The sequence below is a fragment of the Bidens hawaiensis genome, unplaced genomic scaffold (genome assembly GCF_021521415.1).
Source record: "Bidens hawaiensis isolate Kalapana, Puna unplaced genomic scaffold, B.hawaiensis_p1.1 tig00026854_1, whole genome shotgun sequence".
NCBI classification, from domain to species: domain Eukaryota; kingdom Viridiplantae; phylum Streptophyta; class Magnoliopsida; order Asterales; family Asteraceae; genus Bidens; species Bidens hawaiensis.
The window spans coordinates 230,233-239,934 of NW_027494326.1; the positions used below are offsets into that span (position 1 = coordinate 230,233).

The 9,702-nt window shown below is 36.1% G+C and overlaps 1 pseudogene; it reads right to left on the reverse strand.

Annotated features, from left to right (window-relative positions):
• Window positions 1–7,982: 7,982 nt before the first annotated feature.
• Window positions 7,983–9,702, reverse strand: LOC143574155 (serpin-ZX-like; annotated as a pseudogene).

A 9,702-nucleotide genomic window follows, 5' to 3' on the forward strand; every position in this document is an offset into this window, starting at 1 on the left:
AAACCTTTTGGGAACATATGCGTATTTAAAGTACTTTCTTCTTAATATTATTATTATTATCCACATTAGCAACTGTTATCCTTGTGTGTATATCAGTTTATGCCTAACTTGTTATTTGCTTACTTGTTTATTTTTACCGCATTCGGAGAGAGCCATCATAATAGTATGATAAAAGTTTAAATTTGGTTGGTTAAGTTAGCTTCACAATGATTAACGAAATATTTTGTGGACGTTGGTCTCCCATGAGCTTTCCATGGCAATTTGTAACATCCGCCCCTTACACCACCAATATTGTCTGGTTTGCCGACGAAGAGCTCATGGATTTGTTTTTGGTTGCCCAGGTAGAGACTTCCCAGGAGGTCACCCATACCGAACTACTTTCACCTGAGCACGCTTAACTGTGGAGCTCTCATCTCGTCCACTACCTTTAAGCCCAAAACGTGTTGGTGATTGAAGATGCAGGACGTTTACTTATGAACCAAAGATCACTCATGTCCACGGCCGATGTGGGATTTGCCTAAGATGTTACAAACACCACCCTTTGGACTCATCGTCTTCGATGAGGTTTGCCCCATCATCCCATCCAGGATGTGGGATTATCCTAAGGTGTACGTCACAACACCCCCGGGGACTCACCGTCTCTGATGAGGTTTGCCCCATTATCCCGAATGGCACAATAGTGGCTCTGATACTAGTTGTAACATCCGGCCCTTACACCACTAATATTATCCGCTTTGCCGACGGAGAGCTCACGGATTTGTTTTTGCTTGCTCAGGTGGAGACTTCCCAGGAGGTCACCCATCCTGTTACTACTTTCACCTGAGCACGCTTAACTGTGGAGCTCTCCTTTCGTCCACTATCGTTAAGCCCAAAACACGTTGATGATTGAAGACGCAGGACATTTACTTATAAACCAAGGATCTCTCCTGTCCACGGCCGATGTGGGATTTGCCTAAGATGTTACACAATTTGAATGCCCCAACGAACTGACGAGTAAAACGACAGAGTTGGACAGCTCATGAGCGTTACATGACATTTTAACTGTCCCAACTAATTAACAAATAAAAAATACAATAAAATTTATTGGCCCATGAGCGTTACATGTCGTTTTAACCGACCGAACTAAATAACGAGCTCACGAAATAAAGTTTGGGTAGATGGAGCATCTTGTGACCCACCACATTGATTACTCCAACAAAATTAAGAAAACAAGTTGAGAAATAGATAGTCGGGATTTCCAACTAACCATTTAAAACGACATAACACCATAACTGGAAAGGTTACCAAATTTAAGCCACGAACCACCGTGAATTTGGTTTAAAACTATTGTAGGGAGTGCAACCATTAATATGGTCACGGTTGACAGCATAGGGTGTCGGTCATATGACATCTGTGTCCCGCTTTGGCCTATAAGATCGAGTATTGTGGTCAGGTTATCCTCTAGGTAAGGAATAGCGTCTTACCTTGGGTTATCGGAACCGTTTTGCCAAGGCCCGACTCACAGTTTTCTCCCCCTCCAGTTACTACAAGGACATGCCACATAACCTAGCCGTAAGATGAGCGAGCAAAAACAACGTAAGGGAATTTTTAAGGAATTTCCCAAAATAAAAGAAATCTAATTTGATTTTTAAATTAGATAAAAATTGGAGTTTTGACGCATAGCCTCGGAGTAGTGTGTGCGCATGACAATAATATAATAATCAAAATAATTATTAACTAAGAAAGTAGTAAACAATTAATTAGAACACGTAAGGTAGGCAGATAAGCACGTATAGGGCTCCTAAGCATGTTACTATGGAATCTCTAATGACCTATCTTAAACCTTCGGCTCAGATACCAATCTGTCACACCCTAACCTACAGTGGAAATGCCGGGGAGTGAGCTGATTGCTCACATCTCTCAAGGTACTATCATGCAATATTTGAAATTATAATATCTATTAAGTTAAATTCAAATAAAACCAAAAATATTCAATACAAAATCCATCATTCAATTAAGCCAAACAAAACAATTATATCAAAGACTAAAATCCTGTTTATTCTCTTTATCTTGCAAATCCTAAGTTTTCTTCCAATACAGTTTGAACATCACATCACACGATGACCTGCATATGCGTTAAAAATACAATAGATTTGTCAACACAAGGTTGAGTGAGTAGCATACCTGATTTGGTTTATATATAATAAATAAATAAACATGCAGCAATGTAAAATGAGATAAGCAATTCAACCAATGAGCAAATTGATGAGCTGTTGATAAGCACGATGCCAGATAAACTGCACGATGGCTATTACGACGGTCGTATGATTATACGGTACTGAGATTATGCTGGATCTCTCCGAATTCGATTCAAATAGTTCATGTAAGCACATAACAAGTAAGGTATAAATTGTTAAACACAAGTGACAACAGTTGCAATTTTTGTATTACATAATAGGTAAATAAATAATAACGCATACGCCCCCAAAATAGTATAAAATGCGTGTAAAAGGGGGGAATGTGATACTCACCTTATCAGACGTGCAAAAGTGAATAAGATAATAATAAGAATGACGGCAGTGATTCATACGTTGATGTTACGGCATCGTATCATGTCGTATAGGGGTGTAATTGAACGAGACAGTGGCCGGCGGTGGTGAACGAGCTAATAAACTGCGATAAGAATTAAATTAAATTGAGGGTAAACGACGGCTAGGTTTCAGGGATTGTGACTGCGTGCTTAATTAAATTTTTATAAACGATTATATGTATAACAAATTCGTGTTATTATCATCTAATAAAATAGGAAGAACGGATCATCTTTGATTGATTTAACATAACTAGATTGTCGGTTATGCCGCATTAGGTAGGTATAATACGATTTTGATTCTATTTCCATAATCCTAGCAAGAATTTGGGTCCAAGAGATCTCAATTATAACTGGGTTTGTGAAGTAACGGGTTTGGGTTAGGATTCGAATCTTGGATTATCCAGATTCCATAATGGGTTTTGCCAAAGTTACAATCTTGACCCTGAAGTTTGAAGGTGGATACATAGTGAGATTAAAATTTAGTTTAGGCTTGGTTTTGCCAATTTAAGAAAGTTATAATTATATAAATAATTAATACTAATAATAATATAACAATTAAATAAACTCGACACTACGTTAAAAATGACATTCGGTCACACGAAAAAAGTATGGTCGTAGGCCTTTAGCCACACACGTCTGGTTCAGGTCATGTGTGACCAAAGGTTGCGACATCGTAGGTATCATATGGCCACACAGTATTTAGTGGCCTTATGTGGTTATAAGTGTGGCTAAAGGGTACCAACATTAGTTGCTGGCCATCAAGAAGCCTCTCCAATAAGTGTGACTAAACGGTAGATAATGGCCACATGATTATTTATTAGGTGTGACCAATGCACATATAGAGTCACATGAATTCATGTTTCAGCCACATGAATTTTATAATAATGTGGCCAATAGGGTTGTGGTAAGCGAGCATTGTGACCTATACCATGCGGCTATAACAAAGCAATGGCCACTTGAATTTAATAATAGTGTGGCTAATTATATCATACAGACACTGGATGTTACATTAAATGTGGCTAAAAATGTTTACTTTCCACTCAAACACTCCTTTGTAGATTATAGTGTGGCTATTGTCTTACCATTTGTCACACATAATGCTTTTCGTAATTTAAAGTGTGGCTACTGTCAAACTTTTTGTCGCACATAGTGATGTATTGTGTGGCTAATCATATTATGTAGACACCGGAGGTTATTGTCAGTGTGGCTAAATATTTGAACTTGCCACTCAAACACTCTTTTGTAGTTTGTGGTGTGGCCATTGTCTTACCGTTTGTCACACATAATGCTTTTGTAATATTAAGTGTGGCTATTATCATACTTTTGGTCACACATAGTGATTTTTCCAATGACCTTTGATCTCGTTCCGCCACACAAACTAAAACCAAGTGATGAAAGTTTGACCAATGGCTAGTGATGGACACACGAAAATATGTAGAGTGTGGTTATTTTATGCCATTTGGTCACACTTAGTGATTTTTTTATATGACGTTTTATATGATTCTGTCATTCACACAGAAATCAAAACAAGCATGGTGTGGGTAATGGTTATTTATAGCCACACGAATTTTTGTGTTTCCGGTGTGGCTATGTCACTTTTAGCGACACATAATTTGTTATCTCCATCAACTTTGCTATCACTCCGTCACACAACAATGTTTGTGTTGTAGCTAATGGTCATTTATAGACTCGGTTTTTTTTAGTTTGAAGTGTGGCTATTGTCTTTCTTTTGGCCACACTTATTTAATGTGTTTCCATGTGTCCAATAGTGTATAATTAGGCAATATATAATTATTTTTATTTTTTGTGCAGCAATATAAAACAGTTGTAAACAAGAATGACAAAACAAAATTAGAAACAACCTATATTAACAATAATATTCACTTAAGCAAATCTATACATCTTTTTGTAAGATATGTGCAAAACAAGCTATACCTATATATATACAAAATAACGACTACATATATACTACATAAGGCGTCGTTCTTCTTGGCACTGCTCCTTGTTTTCTGTTTGGTCACCCCTGTCTATCGTTGTGTACTTTGCCTTTGGCTTCTTGCCAACTATGTCTGGTTTTTTTGAGGATGGGAGTGGTGGTAGCTGAAACAACAGAATATGAAAAAAAAAATGTATAATTAATGTCATATTTTGTAATTGAATAGAAAAAAATAGTAGGCCTGCAAACACGAACGTTCGGTGAGCTGTTCGTGAACCGTTCAGCGTGAAGTTCGTTTATGTTTGCTTATTTAATAAAGAATGAAAACTAACACAAAATTTGTGTTCATTTAATTAAATGAACGAACATGAACACATGTTCGGTTCGTTCATTTATGTTCTTGGACGTACGTTCGTTTATGTTCGTTTATTTATCTTTGTTTATGTCTGTTTATTTATGCTTGTTTATGTATTAATAGAAAATAATTAATTATTATTTAGATGAGTCATCTAATTAAAGGCTTTAAATTTTTTAATTTTTTTTTCCATTTAAGTGTTCTCATTTATGTTTGCTTGTGTTCATTTACATTTGTTCATCTATGTTCATTTATGTTCGTTTATCTTTGTTCAGTTATGTTTGTTTAGATTATAAACAAACGAAAATAAACGAACACGAGTGTTAATTTTTAATAAAATAAATGAAAATGAACATAAATATTTGTTCGGTTAAGTTTTCGTATAGGTTAAAGTTAAATGAGCCAACACAAACATGCCCTTATTTGTACTTGAATAGAAATAAAAAGGAACAAACCTCCGGGTCACATGAGATTAGGTGTTCTGGCCAAGAAACAAAAGTAGCAGTTGCGTCACTAACGGTCATAATTTCACCTGCCTCACACGGAATAATTGCTTGTTCCTTTATGGCTTTATCAATACTAACTTTATAACAACCCTTCGGGATTTCTTTTCCATGCAACTGTTGTGCAACCGGTGAACAATGAATTCTACCATGTGCCACCTTGTTACGCTTGTCGTTCAGAAACAAACGACACTAATACACATATAAACAAGCATGGGAAATTAAGATAGCTTAGTTGAAGTCAATATATAAGTACATACCCATAGATATGCAATGTCGGTGGGAAATTAACAATGTTTCGCTCAGTACATACCTTTATTTCAGGAGGTGGGGAAACTTCATCCGTAGATACATCAAATTTTCTTTTACGGCTTCTCCGTTTTACCTAAAAACTATTCAATAAATCAGCTTATGGATGAAAATCAATCAACAATTAACGGGAAAACTCGGAACAAAAAATATGAAACTGTCAAATACTGTTGGTATTTTCGATTCGTTACTATTTGGAGTGTGGTGTAGTTGTGATGAGGTTTGGTCAACATTGTTCTCTACATGCTTCATTGGTAATATAAAAGAAATTGGAATTGTTAGACTTATTAGGTTATAAAATATAAAAACTGAAATTGCCACATACTTATTGATGTCACGCTCTGGGGATCGACTACCGTTTGGTCAACATTTTTGTCCATGGGCTTGGCCTGCAATTCGGTAATAGAAAATGAGAACACTCATATTGGAAATGAATTATAAAAGTACCGAAATTGTCAAATACTTACTGATTTCGCGCTCTGGGGAGTGAGTACCGTTTGGACAACTATTTTGTCCACAGACTTGGCCTACAATTAACTTACGCAAAATGAGCACACTCACGTGGATAGTTAATTATTAAAAAAAATCAATCAAATTGTCAAATGCTTACATGAGGAGCGGATTCTTGTTGCACAGCCTCACCTGAGGTAAGGATGTTTCCCACATAACTGACATGCAAATCAATGTATTAGGTTATGGAAAATGAAAAATCACATGAAAATTGTAATAAACCAAGAAAAACTGTCAAATACCTAATGGCTTTGGCATTTTATTTTACCCCACAACACTAGTACTTTGGTTAGAACCAACCTGAATGGGAACACCATTTACCTATGAATTGTGACAATAGACAGTGCCAATTATGTATGCTGAATGCATTAATTAATATGTTTATATGTAAAATACGTCACTTACTTGACTTGCCGACAACATTCCTTCGAGATGTCTAAACCTGGCCTCAAATGCTAACTGCTCCTTATCACGGCTTGCTAGCATAGCATTCGTGGATTCTAGTAGAGCAGTCAACTTGTTCACCATTTCATCTCTCTTCGCCACCTCATACTCAAGAAAGTCAACCAAAGTAAATTAGATGTCGAGCCTCCTGCATCTAATGTATCTAAAGTTTGTTTTTGTTGATCCTTCCTAGAAAATAAGATTAAAATTCAAGTTTACAAGAATGAAAAATAAAGAATTGTCCAAGATCCAATCTCGTTCAATCTCTGGGGTTAAGACAAGTAATAAATTTCAAGAAATAAAGACGAAACAAAGAACTTGGCGAAGATTCATTGACAAACTCAATCTTAGAGGGAGATTGTAGGGGAAAATATTCTATATTATTATAAGGATTGTGTATGTCTTTCTGTTTGTTTATAGCCGGTGTATTATGTACTCAGTATGTTTATTTTGTATGGACGAAATGTAATGTTGGAGAAATAGGGACTCTATAAAAGGGTCTTTACCCATTTCTCCATAACCTCAAGGAAATAAAAGAAACTTTCTCTCACCAAACACTTCATCTTTCTCTCTTTTGTTTGAAACTAAGATCCAAGATCTGAGTGTTAGTGATTTTATGTAATTAACAACACGGATAGATCCGCGTAAAGTTGTGAGATCCATTTAAAGGACCTATAAGTGGTATTAGAGCAACCGACTTGACATAATCGTGCACGGCTGGTTAGGGTTGTATTATTTCTATTGTATATATAGTTGTATACTCTTTATTCTGCAATCGACAATTTACAACACATCAATCAATTAGCAATTCTCATGTTCTATACGAATTGTATCAGCAAGATTATGTTTTCTTAATTAACATCATTGCAAGTTGCAACCGTGAGGACGGGCTTTGGCTAAGATGGCCATATATATTATTGTTAACAACAAGAATCTTGATGATTTCGATACGAATTCTAAAAACAAGATGTCAAGATTATATTCATGCTTGTTATGACCATTTTATTTGTAGTACAAGAAATTAAGAGAAGAGAGCAATAAGCCATACACAGCATATAACTTTACCAATGAATAAATTTCGTTGGTAAAAAAGGCCAACATTATATAAGTAACTAGGAAAAACCAAAATAAGAAGTGGCGCAACCCATCCGAACATATAATTTCGATCAAGTTTTGACCAAATTCTTTGTCATCTATCATACGCCAAAGTCAATACAACTAATGATTTATAACCATGACAAAATATTACAAATCATCAGCTTGAATTTGAATTAAATTGCCAACATAAACAAAAGGAAAATGAAAATCAAATAAAAGGAGCCAACATAAACAAAAGACATCAAGCTACTAGAGATTTCAACCAACACTAGGGTCAACCACCTGTCCCATAAACAGCACAACCCCAGTCACATCATCTCTTATCACAAACAAAAACGGATGATCCGCCACAAAATCAATCTTTTTCAGCTCCTCTTCCTCCCACTCTGAACATAGTTCACAATCAAGATCCTCTGTGTATGCTGCAGCTTCAGTACCTTTTTCACAAACTTCAACAAAAGCTTTATGGCGAATTCTTACATAAAGGGTTTCACCAGCAACGATTTCGGTCAAATCCGATTCGTTAGTGAAAGGCAATACAAGGCCTAATTCCTTCAACATGGGAGAAACGTCAAGCTTAAATGAGATTTTAAACTTTGGTATCAAAAACTGCCTTGACTTCTACTTTTTCACGTGGAATGTGACGTTCTAAATAGTCAGATGCAGAACCAATTTTTTCTACTAAAGATTGAAGCCCGTCTTTTGCATCCGGGAGGTAAACATACATTGTGAAGCGACGTTTATTTTGTTTATCATCACCTTGTAAATAGGGAAGAGCCAACACTTTGAAATCATCATATTCACGCACGAATTGGTATTCGTAGCTGGTCATGAAGGGAACTTGAACTTTCTTGCCATTGAAGAGGTGGAACTCAGATTCTATTGTCATTGATGGGTCAAACCTGTCACTCCATGCTCCCTTGAAGTAGACGGCATTTGCAAAGATGAACCTGGTAAACTCGTCAACTGATTCAGCATCAAGGACATCTTTTATAAGGCCATTAGTTTGCTTTTCAGCCCATAAATTCACTTTATGGACTACCTCTTCTGCCTTCATTAATCAATGGATAAAATGTTAACCATCTCAAATACAAAGTCTTGTAACTTTGACGAAAATGAGTTATGAGAACTCCAAACCATTATAAGCTTACAATTTGTGAGCAATATAACAAGCAACAAACATCTAATGAACAAATTGTGAAACACCACTAATTATTTTTGAAGCTAAACCTGGCTAGATTTTTAATTTTATAAGTAATATATGTAAACTAAATTGCCGTTTGTAATGACAAACATGTTATTATTTTATGTTGCCCACCCGACCTGACCCAAACCAAAAATTAGGATGTTATCCCAGCATAAAAAGAACCGCAAACAATAGATATTGTATAACGTTATGAACCATACTACTAAAAACAAATTAGAAGGACAATATGTCAATTTTAAAACTGACCTTATTCTGAAAATCAACTTGTCCACAACCTTTTTGAAAGAAGGTTTGAGAGAAAGGGTTTTCTCAACCCAAACCCCGTTTGCAAAAGCCAATCGAGGTCCGCCATTTAGGCTGCCGTCGGCTAAGATTGAGGGCATAGTCTGCGAATAAAAAGAGTTGAGTTCCTCGTTGGTGTTTGTTTTAAGGAAAGCGAGCAGTTGGTCAAGCGTTCGACCTTTGGCACCTGCAGCCAGTACGCTGATGGCGGCATGAATGGAAACAGGAGAGAAAACAACGTTGGAGTCCTGTTTCTTGGAGAGAAGATGGGTTGCGAGTATGGTTGACATGCGGGTTTGATTTTTGATTATTTGTTGATTGGAAGCCATTGTTGGACTGCTTGAAGAAGAAGAAACTACGCAGATAGATTTAAAGGGGTGACTAATGTATGTATTTATAATTTTACCAAACCCTACTTAATATAAGTAGAGTCGATTTTTTAATATTATCCAAAATTTGATTTCCTTTTGTTCTAATGACGGTGTTATA